We start from the raw sequence: 13,397 nt of genomic DNA, 5'->3' as shown, positions 1-13,397 counted from the left end.
AGTAAAATACATTTTATTGTGGAAAAGAGTAAGAAAAAAGCAATTCCTTCATAAAGAAATAATAATTGTTAACACTTTGGTATATTTCCTTGTAGCTTTTTCAATGTCTGTGTATACAATGTAGTTATCCTTCTACTGAGTAGACAGCAGTCTCCTCTTTTATGCTTTGTATTTTCCCATGTCATTAAATATTCTTAAAAAACATTGTAATGATGGAATAATAATCTATCTCACACATGTAACAGTTTATTTAAACAGTTCCTTATTTGGGGAATTTAAGTAGGTAAATCAATATAAATCATGCTATGTTACTATAAATAATGCTATGATGAACATCTTATGCACATAAATAATTGTGCTCTTATCTGATTTCCTTAAGAGACTTTTTAAAAAATATTTATACCAAAAATAAGTTATACATCTTTTGATCTCTTTAATACATATTACCAAATGCTTCGCAAAAATGTATGCTTTTGAACATATGCTTCTATCAGCAGTATATAAAATATCTATCTTATTGTACCCTCATTATTCATTCACTAACGTGAAGTTATGGAACTTCACACTCTCAAGATGTTGTAGGGATATCTCTCATTTATTCATTAACTCTACAACATTTGTTTATTATACTTGCCATGTGTTAATTCTAAAGCTCCTCTCAGAGAAATATGTAATATAGTATCTTCATGTTCACACTTTATACTAGATTCGAACCCATGCTGTCTAGGAAGAAAGCTTCCTTTTGAGTACCATTTTAAACTGTCAGTCTAAAATTTGTTGTGCTTCTCAAAATGGAGTGCATCTCTATCTGGGGCAACTTGTATACTCTCCTCTGTCTTCAGTGTATCTTAGTGGAAACATTTGGGAGTCAGTGGTTTCATAGTTGATGGAAAGCCACTAACAGCTTTTCAAATGGAGACACTAAATGAGAAGGGAAGGAAGGATACACCGGGAAGCAGGGAGACTAGTAGAATGTACCTGCAATGATCCAGGATGGGAGTTGGTGAACATCCGAAATAGGCTGGTGGTATAGGAATGAAGAGAAAGGATGACATTTAAGAAAGATTTAGGAGGTAGAATTGATGGCTTAGCGGAAGAAATGAAGAAAAAGGAGAGACAAAAAATAACTCCCAGGCTTTTGGAGAATGTTGGTACCATTATTTGCAATAGAAGATTTGGGAGAAAGAGATACTGTGTATTGCAGGAAAGAGGCCACAGGGTCCAGGCCTCTAATAAAGGGGCTGAAGCCTGATTCAGATTACTTATTCAGTGTTCCTTATATTAATGTTTAATAAATAATATATAGGGAAACATATTGCTCTTATTACAGTGATTACCATGAGGATTACTGATTACATAAAAAAAATTTGTCTCTGAGTAAGCTGTTTCCAGCAACATTTATTTGTCTGAAAGCAGAGTCCTTGTAGTATTTGCAAAAACTGTCTTTGTCATCAAGTTCCCTTCCCATCCCTACATAGGAATATATTCTTGTAGATATAATACCTTGTGATTTTTATCAATCTGCATGACCTTTACATAACACATTGAGAAAGCAATGGGACAAAACAGGGACAATATAGTAAAAGTGTTTTTGAGATCAACAGAGTCAGGACTGCTGAAAACCAGGACAGTAGGGAGCCTGAAAGTCAGAGGAGAAAGACCTTTCACTCCCTAGACTGAAGCCCCTGGCATGGAGAAATGAGTAGAAATAAGATTCAGGATATTCCCACTTCTCAAATTCATTTCAAGTGAGACTCTTCAGTCTAGTCCCCTAGTAGAACGTGTATTGGATTAGGAGGCAGAAACTAGGCTCAAATGTCCCCGCCCCCCCCGCCCCCGGCACAGACTCTTTAGTCACTTCACTTTTCTATTTTGGTTCGGTTTTCTTATCTGTCAGATGGATGGGCTCATATACTTCTAAAGCACAGAGAGTCTCCACTTTTTCCATGTGCCCCATGGTGAACCTGATGCAAATCACAAAGGAAATACTAGGGTCAAATAAAGCATCACTGTTATTCAAATGAGTCACAGGTAAACGATTTCTTTGGAGCCAGACCTAGAAAGAGGAGTTACTAGACTTTGTCTCAGCATGAAGGTGTTCTGGTGTCCGTTTGTTCTGAATCTAATCAGCTTTTCATCACCCAGATGGCACCTGAGCACAGTGAGGATTTCTATGTGTTCTGTCACTAAGCAGCTTTCCCCTGCCTGCTCCCCCTGACTTGGGCAGTCAGCATCCCTCTTGTGGGCATGGAGTCACTTTAATTCAAATCATCACCACTGAAGCTGCTCTCACACAGCCACCTCTGGGAGGAAGTGAGCCGAAGGTTCTCAGTCCAGACTCAAGAGAAGGGTGTCATTCATACTCAGCAAAAGGTGGCTCTTGGGAAAATAATTTAGATGTTTTCCCTTCAAGAGTTTCAGCTATAGCCCAACAGGAGAATGGTGAAGTTAGTCCAATGACTCAAGGCTCAGTAAATCACATTCTTAAGCCTGGTGATGGAGTCACTGGTCCTATTACTAAAACCAGAAACAGATTTACGCTGGAATCCTCATGCAGAAGACACTGTGACATAACATCCTCAGCCACAGCTCTATAGTGGATGTGGTGATGAATGTCATAGTGAATTTCCTCATAATACCCATCAAGGTAAGCTGATGATGTCATCCCAAAAAACAATTCCATATAAGAGTTTTATAGATGCCATCACAAAACAGGCTAGAAAATATAAGCTCTGCCTCATTTTCATGAGCTTACCAACACGACATTTATCATGAAAACAGTCAATACAAAGAGATTTTTTTTTTTTTTGATTGAAGTAAATTCTCCCTGGCAATAGTATCAATCCTGTGGTCTAGTGTATTGGTTAGGAATGCTTTTGGCTTCAGGTAACCCGAATCCCGTTTAACGGTGGGTATAAGACACAAACACATTTATCGTTATACTTAACAGGGAGTTCCAGAGACAGCTGCCTCATAGTTAATTCAGCAGTTTAAGTTTGTCATTGGAAAAAAAAAAAATCCATGCTCTTGCTTTCTATTCTGCCGTCCTGAGAACATCTTTTTTTTTTGTTTTCGTATTTAGTGCCTCACAGTTGCAAGATGGCTGCTGTGGTGCCAAGCTTCCCAACAATATTCAAAAGTAGTTAGTGTGGATCAGCAACTAGCTTTCTCCTTATAAAGTTTTAATTAAGTTTTATTAATTAAGAAAGTCTACATTTCCTACAATCCCTCCTCAGACATCCCCTTCCGTTTTACTGGTCAGTACTGGGACATAGGTCCAGCCTTGTCTGCAAGGGGAACTGGTAAAGGGCAAAGGAGCAGATTACTGAGAATGGCTTCTGGGTAGCCGCACAAGAGTGTCTTCCACACTCAGTGAAGTGCCTGAGACAGAAGAAGCCTTCACATTGCTTGAAGAAGGCTTCTTTTGTTTTTCAGGGCTACAAAGACCTTTACAAGTGGAGCAACAAACTATAGCTGCCTTGGACAAAAATCTATTCAAGCTTAAAATGCAAAAGCATTAGCTGCACAGAGCCGTCACCAAGGAGAGATAAAATACGTCTGCTCTCTCAAGACCTGGGAGATGCTTGCAGTGTGATTATTTTTTTGGCTGGGAAAGCTGCTTAGCCGACAGAAAGTGGAACGTATCTGAACATTTATGAATCGGCTTTTCAAAGACAGCGACCCCTTTTCATCCCTCCCCCTTTTCCCTTCCCCGTAAGGGAACACTTAGCAAAACTAAATAAATTATCAGCCTGGCCATGAAGAAAGGCTCTCCGCTTGGTGATGCAAGGGAGTCGCCAAGCCATAAAGGCAAACTGCAGAGCTCAGATCATGCCCAGGGAGGAAGCAGGAGGGGAGAGGCTCCAAAAGGAGACAGCTGAGAGGTGAGCGCTGAGTCGCCCTCATCACCTTGCTGCTCTGGGGGCTGGAACCCAAGAGACCTGGGGCTGCTTTGCGCTGATCCAAAGGGCAGGGCGGCCAAACTGTTATCATTTGAGGCCTCTCAGGATTATGTGGTTGTTAAGCGAGAACAGAGCACTGTGTGTGGTGAGCTGAGCATGGGGTGTGGGGCCAGGAGTCCTCACTTCCAGGCCCTGCTTTACCATCTTCTTGCTGGCTGATCTCCAGTGAGTCAGGTAACTGCCCTGAAATTTTACTTAATTGGAAAATAGAGGTAATGATAGCAACACTGGTCTCTGCACCACCACCCCCCCAACCCCCAGTTTATATGTGGAAACCCTAACTCCCAATGTGACTGTGCATGGAGACAAGGGCTTTAGGAGGTGGAGTTAAGTGAGCTCTTAAGGGTGGGGTCCTAGGGCTGGTGGTTTTATAGGAAGAGGAAGAGGAAGAGAGCTTGATCTTTTGTTCTCTCTCTGCCATCTCAGGGGAAGGGCCATGTGAGGACACAGAGAAGATGGTCATTTACAAGCCAAGAAGAGAGGTCTCACCAGGGACCAAAACTGCTGGCATCTTTATCTTGGTCTTCCCACCTTCAGAGCTGCGACAAAGTACATTTCTGTTTTTAAGTCACCCTATCTATGGTGTCTTGTTATGGTACCAGAGCCGACTAATACAGTCTCCTAGGGAGCTTGAGAAAGCAAGTCAGAGGGAGTGGGTGAAGGGGCTTTGTAAGCTCCTGCACTCTATATACAAATGATAAAGGTCCTTACGCCACGTGGCCCTAACTTCTCATTTAGCGCTTCAGGATCTGAGGCCAAGTGGTGGTAAGGGCCTCTCCCAAGGTTGGCCAACTCTGGGTTCTGGTTTGGAGGCTGTACTCTTTTCCCAGAGAGGCGGCCCTGAGGAATGCAGACGGGTCTCTCTGGCCTCACACTCTTGCTGAGCTGAAATGAAGCTTGGCTCTGTTTTTTCTCTGCAAAAACACGAAGATGGGACACTTTCTACACTACTTCGTCATGCTCTCCTCCTAAGATTTGTGTTTCCAGGAGATTTAGAGAATAAATAATCCAAACGTGACTTTTACTTATCATATTCATGATCCAAAACCTGCTGACCTACAGGATAATCTATTGCTTAAAATAAAAACATTTCTGTGAGGGTGGAATTTTAAGAAATGTTATTTCTATTTAGTTAATAAAATTACATGTATGGTCTAGAATATGCATATCCTGTCCTCTTTTTAACTGGAAAAAACTGATTAAAAATATTTTCTAATCCTTCAATGCCTATTTCACAAGAGAACTGGGCCTGATGCTGAGCTGTCTGGGTGCTTCTTGGCCTTGGCCAGCCCAAGGGGACTGAGGTGGGAAGCGGTGGCTCCTTGCGACCCCCAGGCCGTCTGCAAGAGCTTGATGACTCGACTCTGGTCAGCAGGGAACTGGAGTTTTGAGAAATACTTTATCATTCATGTGAGGTTGGGTGTGGTCGTCTGTCTGCTGGCAGAGTAGTGGGCTGGGGGCAAGGACACAGCCTGGAACCCACACATGGTGTGGGATGGCCTTGCCCTGGCTTGGCGGGGTGAGGGAATGGCTGTCAGTTCACGATATTTATACCAAGTCTTCCTTGTTTTGTGCATAGTATTTATTTTAACATCAGCATTTCCATTTGTCTTTGTCTGGGAAACACACACACACACACACACTCGCACGTGTGCACACACGTGTGTACACGCACACACACTCCAAATTTTGTAAGAGAAAAGCTAGGCAGATTACAGTTTCCTTCTGGAAAAAAAAGAAAGAAAGAGAAAGCGCCACACACTCCTCACAGTATGATTTCATAGGCCATGCTAATTATTTTTTAGGGCGAGCATAATAAAACCCAGGTGATTTGCCTTCAGCAGTTTCTCCTTATCTTCACACAACTCTGGATCATTTACCCACATGGCAAGCAATTACCATGAGCCCTGCAGTTTTTACCAGACATTCTTTGTGGGAACCCGGCTAGAGTCCACAAAGGTTAATACGCTTTTGCACTACAAAATCTGGGCATTATCTTGTGTATTGTAAGACATGCCTGTGACACGTTGAATGCAGACGATTTACAAGATCAGTGAAACAGAAGGGGTTCCCATTGGGAGCTTTTTCCAGTAACGATTTCCTCATCAGAACGTGGCTCAGAGAAGTATGGCTTTTGCCCTGGCTTCTTGCCTGCGGGGGCAGGGCTTGGCTCCCCCGCCTGCCTGCCTGCCCTGCTTCTCCGGGAAAGCAGAGGAGTTTGGGGACCCTCATGCTGGCAAGTGCAGATGCCCAGGGATGTGCTTCCTCTGGGAAAAATAGTTTTTGCTTCTTATAATTATTGCATGATTTATTTAAGCTAAGATTCATACGTTAAATGTGGCATCCACTGGCCACCAGAACTAAAACAAATATTAATATTTTCTTTTCTAGAAAAGAAGATGCAGAAATACTAACTGAGACCATTAGGCACACTATCTGCTCAACACTGAGATTCAGATCAGATGTGACCTCCTCCAAGGGCCTTTGCCTGACTACCTGTCCTATATGTTCTGCCAGCCTGTCACCACCCTCCTCTCCCCCACTGGGCTCTGTCCTCCTCACCTTGCCCATCATTGTCTGAAATGCTCGCATTTATGTTACGGGGATTCTGCGGTTATCACTCCCACTAGGTCGTAAACCCATGGGGCGAGTGCTCCGCCTGCTTCATTCACTCTTTTCTGTCTGAGATGACTCAGTGTGTGGTTAATAGTGGGTCCCAATTAGTGCCTGTTGGATTTTCACATATTTTGTCTCCATACCTATAAACCGAACTCAGGTGCTGGGTGTGTGACAATGTCGGATGTCTTATTCAGCATTTATCCGGTTTAAGTATCCATCATCAATTTGCTCTTATTTATTTAGTCATGTATTTGTTCAGTGAAATGCTGACACGTGTAGCCACACTTTCTGCTAAAGCCTCTGTAACAGTTACCTTGTAGCTCACAATTACGTTCTTTGAGAGCACAGTGTGGGGTAGTCTGTGAGAACCAGGTGGGGAGCTTTCTGGCTCCTCAGGCTAAGTTACAGGGCAAATGCAATTATGAGCCTAACCTCTCACTGCATTGGAGAAGAATAAACTGGATGTACTCAACGAGAGCAACCTCTCTCCTGCCCTCGTCACCATAACCGACCGAGATCACTGTTTCTTATGATTTATGGCACTTCCATTCATTAACTGCTTCACCATTTTACAGAAGTGGAAATCGAGGGTCTGAGAGATCCAGCAGCTTAAACATCCCGCTGGTCAGTGGGGGGAGAAACTTCAGTGAAGAAGCACTTTCTCTGATTCAATATGGATGGATTTTGCTGGTAGATCTTAGTGTGGCCTTTGTTGACACAGCCAAAGAAGAGGGCTCTGATATCCTCTCTCTGGCCTGTTATTTAGGGATGAACAAGGCAGAGTGGCCATAGCCAATAGGCAGGATTCAGAGTTGGAAATGACTTTCCAGATCATCTAGCCCCTAGCTGAGGGCCCAAGGTCAGGAGAGGTGAAATAATTTGCTCAATGTCATATAATCAATCAGTGTCAGAGTCAAGGTCACCTTCGCCCCCTTTTCACATTTTTCAGCCCTCTCTGTTTCACCCTCAGCCTCCAGTTGGCTCAGATGCAACTCCTGGCTGAAGCTGGTGTAACTGGTAACGTGACCAGTGGGGCGAGACTGTCCATAGATGTTCACACAAACATTTATTTCCTGGTTGTTTATGCTGTAGGAAACCCTACTACCTTGGGCGAAAAGGATCTGCCTGGTGTTCAAAGCATCCCCCCACCCCGAGCCTCTCCACTTTATTGGCCCCATTGGTTCCCTTCGCTCCTCCCTTCTCTGGATTTCATTTCATTGTGGTCGTTCACTCCCCATTGCTCTCCTCTCCCCCGGAATGCCCCTTCCCATAAGCTATAGTACGGCCACGCTTTAAGCACAGACTAGGGCACCAACACTTCAGCTCCCTCTGACCTTTCTCCCCAAATTTCTATAGCAATTAGATTTGTATTACCCAATTTTTACTTAGAGATGTAGCTTCTCAGGCTGTTTTCTGTTATTTAACATGAGGCCGTCTTATCTCCCCAGCCAGATTATGAGCCCAGATCATGTAACAGCCTGGTCCCCAATAAGTACATATCAATTGACTGGTTAAAACAGAGATTTTTGTCTGTTAATTTTTTTATAACAGAATACAAAATATTAATATGGCTTTTTGCAATGCAAGTGATATAAATTGGTTGCAGATTAGCTTCATGTTCTGGCGTCGTCTGGCTTCTAATGCTTCTCACTGTTAGATTCAGATTTCTTCTCTCCACATCACTCTTCCTCTAACCTTCCTATGAATTTTTATGAATTATTCATCAGCCACACCCATTTCTGGCCTGGAGGTGTCATGCCTCCTTTTAGCCTCTGCTCTTTCTGAAAGGAAGTTGCCTCTAAGGTCCCAGCATCATTTTGATGACTACTGCAATAATCCTTGATGTCACAAGCCCCTGATTATAATTTCGTTGCTGGAACTAGTCATTGAGAGAAACCACTCGGGCTGGTTGGAAAGCAGCCTTACATTTTTTTCCAAACAAAACCAAACCTGCTTTGACATCAAAGGGGGTGCTGGGGAACATCAGTCTGAAAGGTTTCCGTTTTTATCAACAAGCTCTCCAAACTTCCTCCACTTTCAGCAGTCTGACAATTCCTTTCAAAACACAGATCTGACCCTGCAGAGGCCTTGGGAAGACGGCTGAACATGAAGGCCATAAAAGCAGGGATTTTAACTTCATAGAAATAACAGCTGGTAAGCCTTGAATGGAAAAGGTCTTGGAAGTCCAGGAAAAGAATATGTTCACGACTGTGCACCCTGAGGAACCCTGTTTGGATCATGTCCATCTTCATTTAACTACAAATGTACAAACCCGAAAAGGGAAAAAAAAAAAAAGTTGACGCCCGGAGTAATGAAGTCGGAAAGGGAGAGAAGAACCAGGGCTGTCTCTGTGTCCCTCACAGCAAGACATCTTTTCTTTCTCTTGCACATCAACTGCTCCTCCTTCTCCTCCCTACCCCGAGTTTGCCCCTGAACAAGTCATTTACAAGAGATGGCTGTCGTGGAGCATAAAGAAATAATTAAAGAAATCTTCAAAAGGCTGGCAGCATAAAAATCCCTGGCTCTGTCGTTTCTCTGTTTCTGCAAGCAGCAATAGATCCATAATTCTCACACTTAATGTAATTCCAAGGCATCTAAAGTGATTTACAGTCGGTTTACTCAATACTTTCAGCTTTATTTAATGTAACAGTTATGGCACATAAAAAGTTTATTGAAAATCCTTTGGGAGTGCGATTGAGTAAGAAAGAGTCGTTGCTAATACCATTACAGGAACAGGAGGAAAGGATCTCAGCCTGTTTTCTCTGTGACCTTTATGGTTCCATGAACAAGGGTTATGGAGGGAAGGACCTCTCACCCACCTCCCTGCCGTCACCTGCACAGGGCCAGCTATAGAGCTGCCATCCTGACTGTTTCTAGGCAACTCTTTTTCAAGCTTGGCTGGCAAGGTGACTTGGATGGTAGACCTCCATTTAGATTGCCCTGGAGTTTCTATTCTTATGCAGAGTCTAGGTTCAGAAGGACCTGTTAATGGTAAAAAAGAAAACATCATTTTTCCCCCCTCTAATGCCGCCCTGTTCTCTATTTTTAAATAAGCCCCACTTGCCAGCTGGCCTTCTCTGTGGAGTTTAGTTCAGGCCCTGGAGTCCCCACAGCTGTGGAGGTGAGGCAGGGAAACGGGCAAATACGCTCCAGACCCTTTCACGGCAAGCAGATTTGGTTACTGAGATGAAGAGAAAAACTCTGCTGTTTCGTGTGGTTCCCACTCTGTCTGTGTCGAGAAGGAAATAATCTATTAAAATAGTGTCTTTCACCACTGTCTCAAAATAGTTGACATGTGCCCACATAGCTTCCCATTGGCTGTAAAAGAAAATTGAAATCTAGAAGATAGCTAGGAAGGCACAGCCAAGGAGCCTGACTCCACGATGTCTGTGAATTCAATGAAAAAGGCTTCTTGTCTCTTGACAAATAATGTCATTTCCTGTGTCTGCTCTACCCTGTGACTGCTTATATTTGGGAATTCTTAGAAGAAACTCGATGACGATAGAGTGGACATTTGTGCAGGTGAATATCAGCATTTAGTCTTTCATTTATTTCCTTCTAAATGTGCACCTAAATTCTAGCCATAAGATATTTCTTCATCTCTTTGGTAAAAGTAGTACAATATTCTTAGTTCTCTGTCTGTCTGTCTGTCTGGCTGGTTGGCTGATACAGATACACACTTCATACTTCACACTTCTATTAGCTGCCTGGCCCCTGGTTAGCTTTGGAAAATGAGGTGTTCTATATGTGCAGATTTCATGACAACTGAAGTTTTCTCTTTTATGCACAAATTTAAATAACAAAACAAAACATTCTCAATGAATATAATTCTATATTAAATTACCCATTTTTATTTCTGCCTAAACAAAGTACTGTGCACTAAAGATATTTAAAATTTTCCATATTGTCTTAAAATCATTAATAGGACAGTTGTTTTTCTGAGTGGTAATGCAATGATGCTTTCAAGGGTCTCTTGAAGCTATTCCTCTCTTCTCTAAATGGCTTTTCTTGCCTTTTGAATTTCCGTAACTATTTCATAGGCACACATTATTTTTCAGTTTCTTACTTTTCTTGTTACTTTTAATTTTATTTTCCTCCTGACTTTCTAATATCTATTCTGAGTAAGACATCAGACAATCACATTTCGAGCTTGATTTTGTGATATGTATTTCAGTTTTTCAGAGTGATTGTTCTACTCGCCTCCTGATTCTTATTGTGCTCCTAATATTTCTTTCCATCAGTAAACTGTTCAGTGTATCTGTAATATACGTGGGGTAATATATTGTATATATGTATATACAGACATATATGTTTACTCATGCATAATACACTTGAGAGTTAGTTTAAAAGTTAATTAACAAAATTTCTTTCAAAGATTGTTTATGAAAGATACGTTATTTCCTTGCTATCTCAGTTCTGGTAGAGAGGTAAAACGTGACTTCGGTTCATACTTAAACTCAAAGATGCTGTAATTTTGGTTCATCCTCGTAAATTCTCAATAATGACTCTACTTGCAGATACGCAATCCATAGTACCTAACTTCATCATTGACTTCACCTATTTGAAAGCCATTATTGATTGAAAACATTTTCTCCATGTTTCAACAGTCTGACAATTAAGTTCTCTTGGGCGCATCTCTTTTGCATTAAAACAGAGGAAAGAAAACAGAACAAACAATGCAGTTTACCTTCCAGTTAGGAAGTACAATGTGGAGGAGGGGGGGCCTTCCCAACGGTTAGTGTGCCAGTCTCGGTTCTGGCTGGCACTCCTCCTGGACTTGCCATAAGCCTGGTAGAACACTGCACTGTTCCCCAAATCATTCCCTCCTGCCTCTGCATCAGCTTTGTTGAACGTATGATGGTACAGCAAGGTTCATCGTAATATTTGTATCGTTCTTCTCAAGTATCTTCATGCCTGCCTGTCCTTCATGTACTTCAGTCACTGTTGTCAAAAAACCATTTTGCTCACTGGAGAATCTTACATGATTCCAGACAACAGTTGGCGTGACATGTTGGGATTTAAAGTACTCAGTAGGTTCGAAATCCTGTAAGGTTCATCAGAAAGTGACTTAAAATTGGTCTCTGATAGACACTAGTTCCTGAATGACAAACTGCTTTGCAAAGTGCTTTAGAAATGTACTTAATTTAATCTCTTGCAAACAACTTGTTGGGTAGGTATTATCACATTTTACAGTTGCAGAAACTGATCTTTAGGTAAGTGATTCAATCAATACGACACAATTGGAAAGTGGCAGGATTGGGACTTGAAGGCAGATACAGTAACTCGAATCTTTCAAATCTGGGGAACTATATTCCCTATAGTTTGCAGAGTAAGGAGTGTCATCCAATCAACTTTGGGCTGAAGTGGTGAATGTCTAGATTCGATCCCTCTCTACTCTCATATCTCACATTTTATTCCCCGAAAGACCTTGCTCTCAACAAACATAACTGAAGAGTTATTCAATAATGGATGATGTTGCCAACAGTCCCAAGGGTATTTTATTTTAACCAGGAAACTCTTAAAGACCCAAAAGCCATCAAGACTGAAGTAAGTGAAGGCCTAATGGGAGACAGAGTAGAAGAGAAAAGTGGAGAGAAGGATCTATTAAGTGCCAGTGACAGTTCAGCATCTTGCTAGTGCCAACTTTCTTGTAAGAATAGCTTAGCAGTCAACAACTTGCTTGACACATTAGTCAGTGTGGACCTACAGGGGTCCTTTCTCATCAGGGTAGTTGAATAAGAGACCACTAGAGGGCAGCAGAGGGCTGGAACCACTGATAAGACTAGAAAGTAGGTTAATTTCTCAGGAAAAGGAGGAAAGTGTAGTGCAGAGAGACCTAAGGAGATTGTCACAGATAGTGAATGTTGTGAAGCTTCTCCAAGGCAGAGCCTTTCTTCAGACCCAACGCATTCAGACTCAGCAGCTGGAAACACTGGCTGCTGACAGCTCACGGCTGCACAGTCACTTAAAATTACCGGGGGCAGCAGGAAACTGCTTTGCCCAAGATTATGCCTTCTCTAGGGTGATGGCCAATGATTGGCTAATGGAGGGATAGAATGACCTGGCCCTCTTGCCTCAGTTGGAGACAACTCTCAAGGGCCATCTAAGATTCAAAGCTCTAAGACTAGATGACGCCTTAACCGCAGACCAGATTTTCCCTCTCTCCAAGTCCGCCTTCCTTAATTCCTCACAGGGTTATGTCCAGAGACCACCACCTAATAAACACACACTTTCAGAGACAGTTTCCAGAGAGCCCCACTTCTCAGAGTTAGTATTTGGGGAGGTCTATCTACAATGCTCAACCACTTGATATAGAGAAGGCTGACAGTTCACCCAGAAGAGTAAGGGAGGGAGTGGACCAGCATTCAGCCTGGAGCACTCATGAAACACAGGCAGGGGTTCAAGGTCAGAGTTGGAGGTCGATACAGGAAGAGAGATACCATGCTGGGATTAGTTAGCAGCTGGCTTGCAACTGGAATCCAGTCCAATGTCCGACAAAATCAGGGCCACAAAACTCAGAACTAAGAGGAGCAGAGTGGGCCAAGGAAGGAAGTAAAATTCCTTTAATAACACTTTAGCAGATTTTTTTTTTTTTTTTTTGCTAGAGCAGATGTGAGAGTTAAAGGTCTTTTCCTGTACTCTCCTTTCTACCCACACCTACTAACTTTGAGCAACTGGCAGCCCCCACTGCCTTAGGGCCTCACCTAGGCACTGTGAGTACCTGCGAAGATTGTGGCTGCACTTACCACTACTGGGGTGATCACCAGACCCCTAAGCTAGGATCACACCACACATTCAGACACGGCCAGAAGCACC

Source organism: Rousettus aegyptiacus, unplaced genomic scaffold (genome assembly GCF_014176215.1).
Source record: "Rousettus aegyptiacus isolate mRouAeg1 unplaced genomic scaffold, mRouAeg1.p scaffold_m13_p_11, whole genome shotgun sequence".
NCBI classification, from domain to species: domain Eukaryota; kingdom Metazoa; phylum Chordata; class Mammalia; order Chiroptera; family Pteropodidae; genus Rousettus; species Rousettus aegyptiacus.
Note: the sequence above shows the minus strand (reverse complement) of the source record.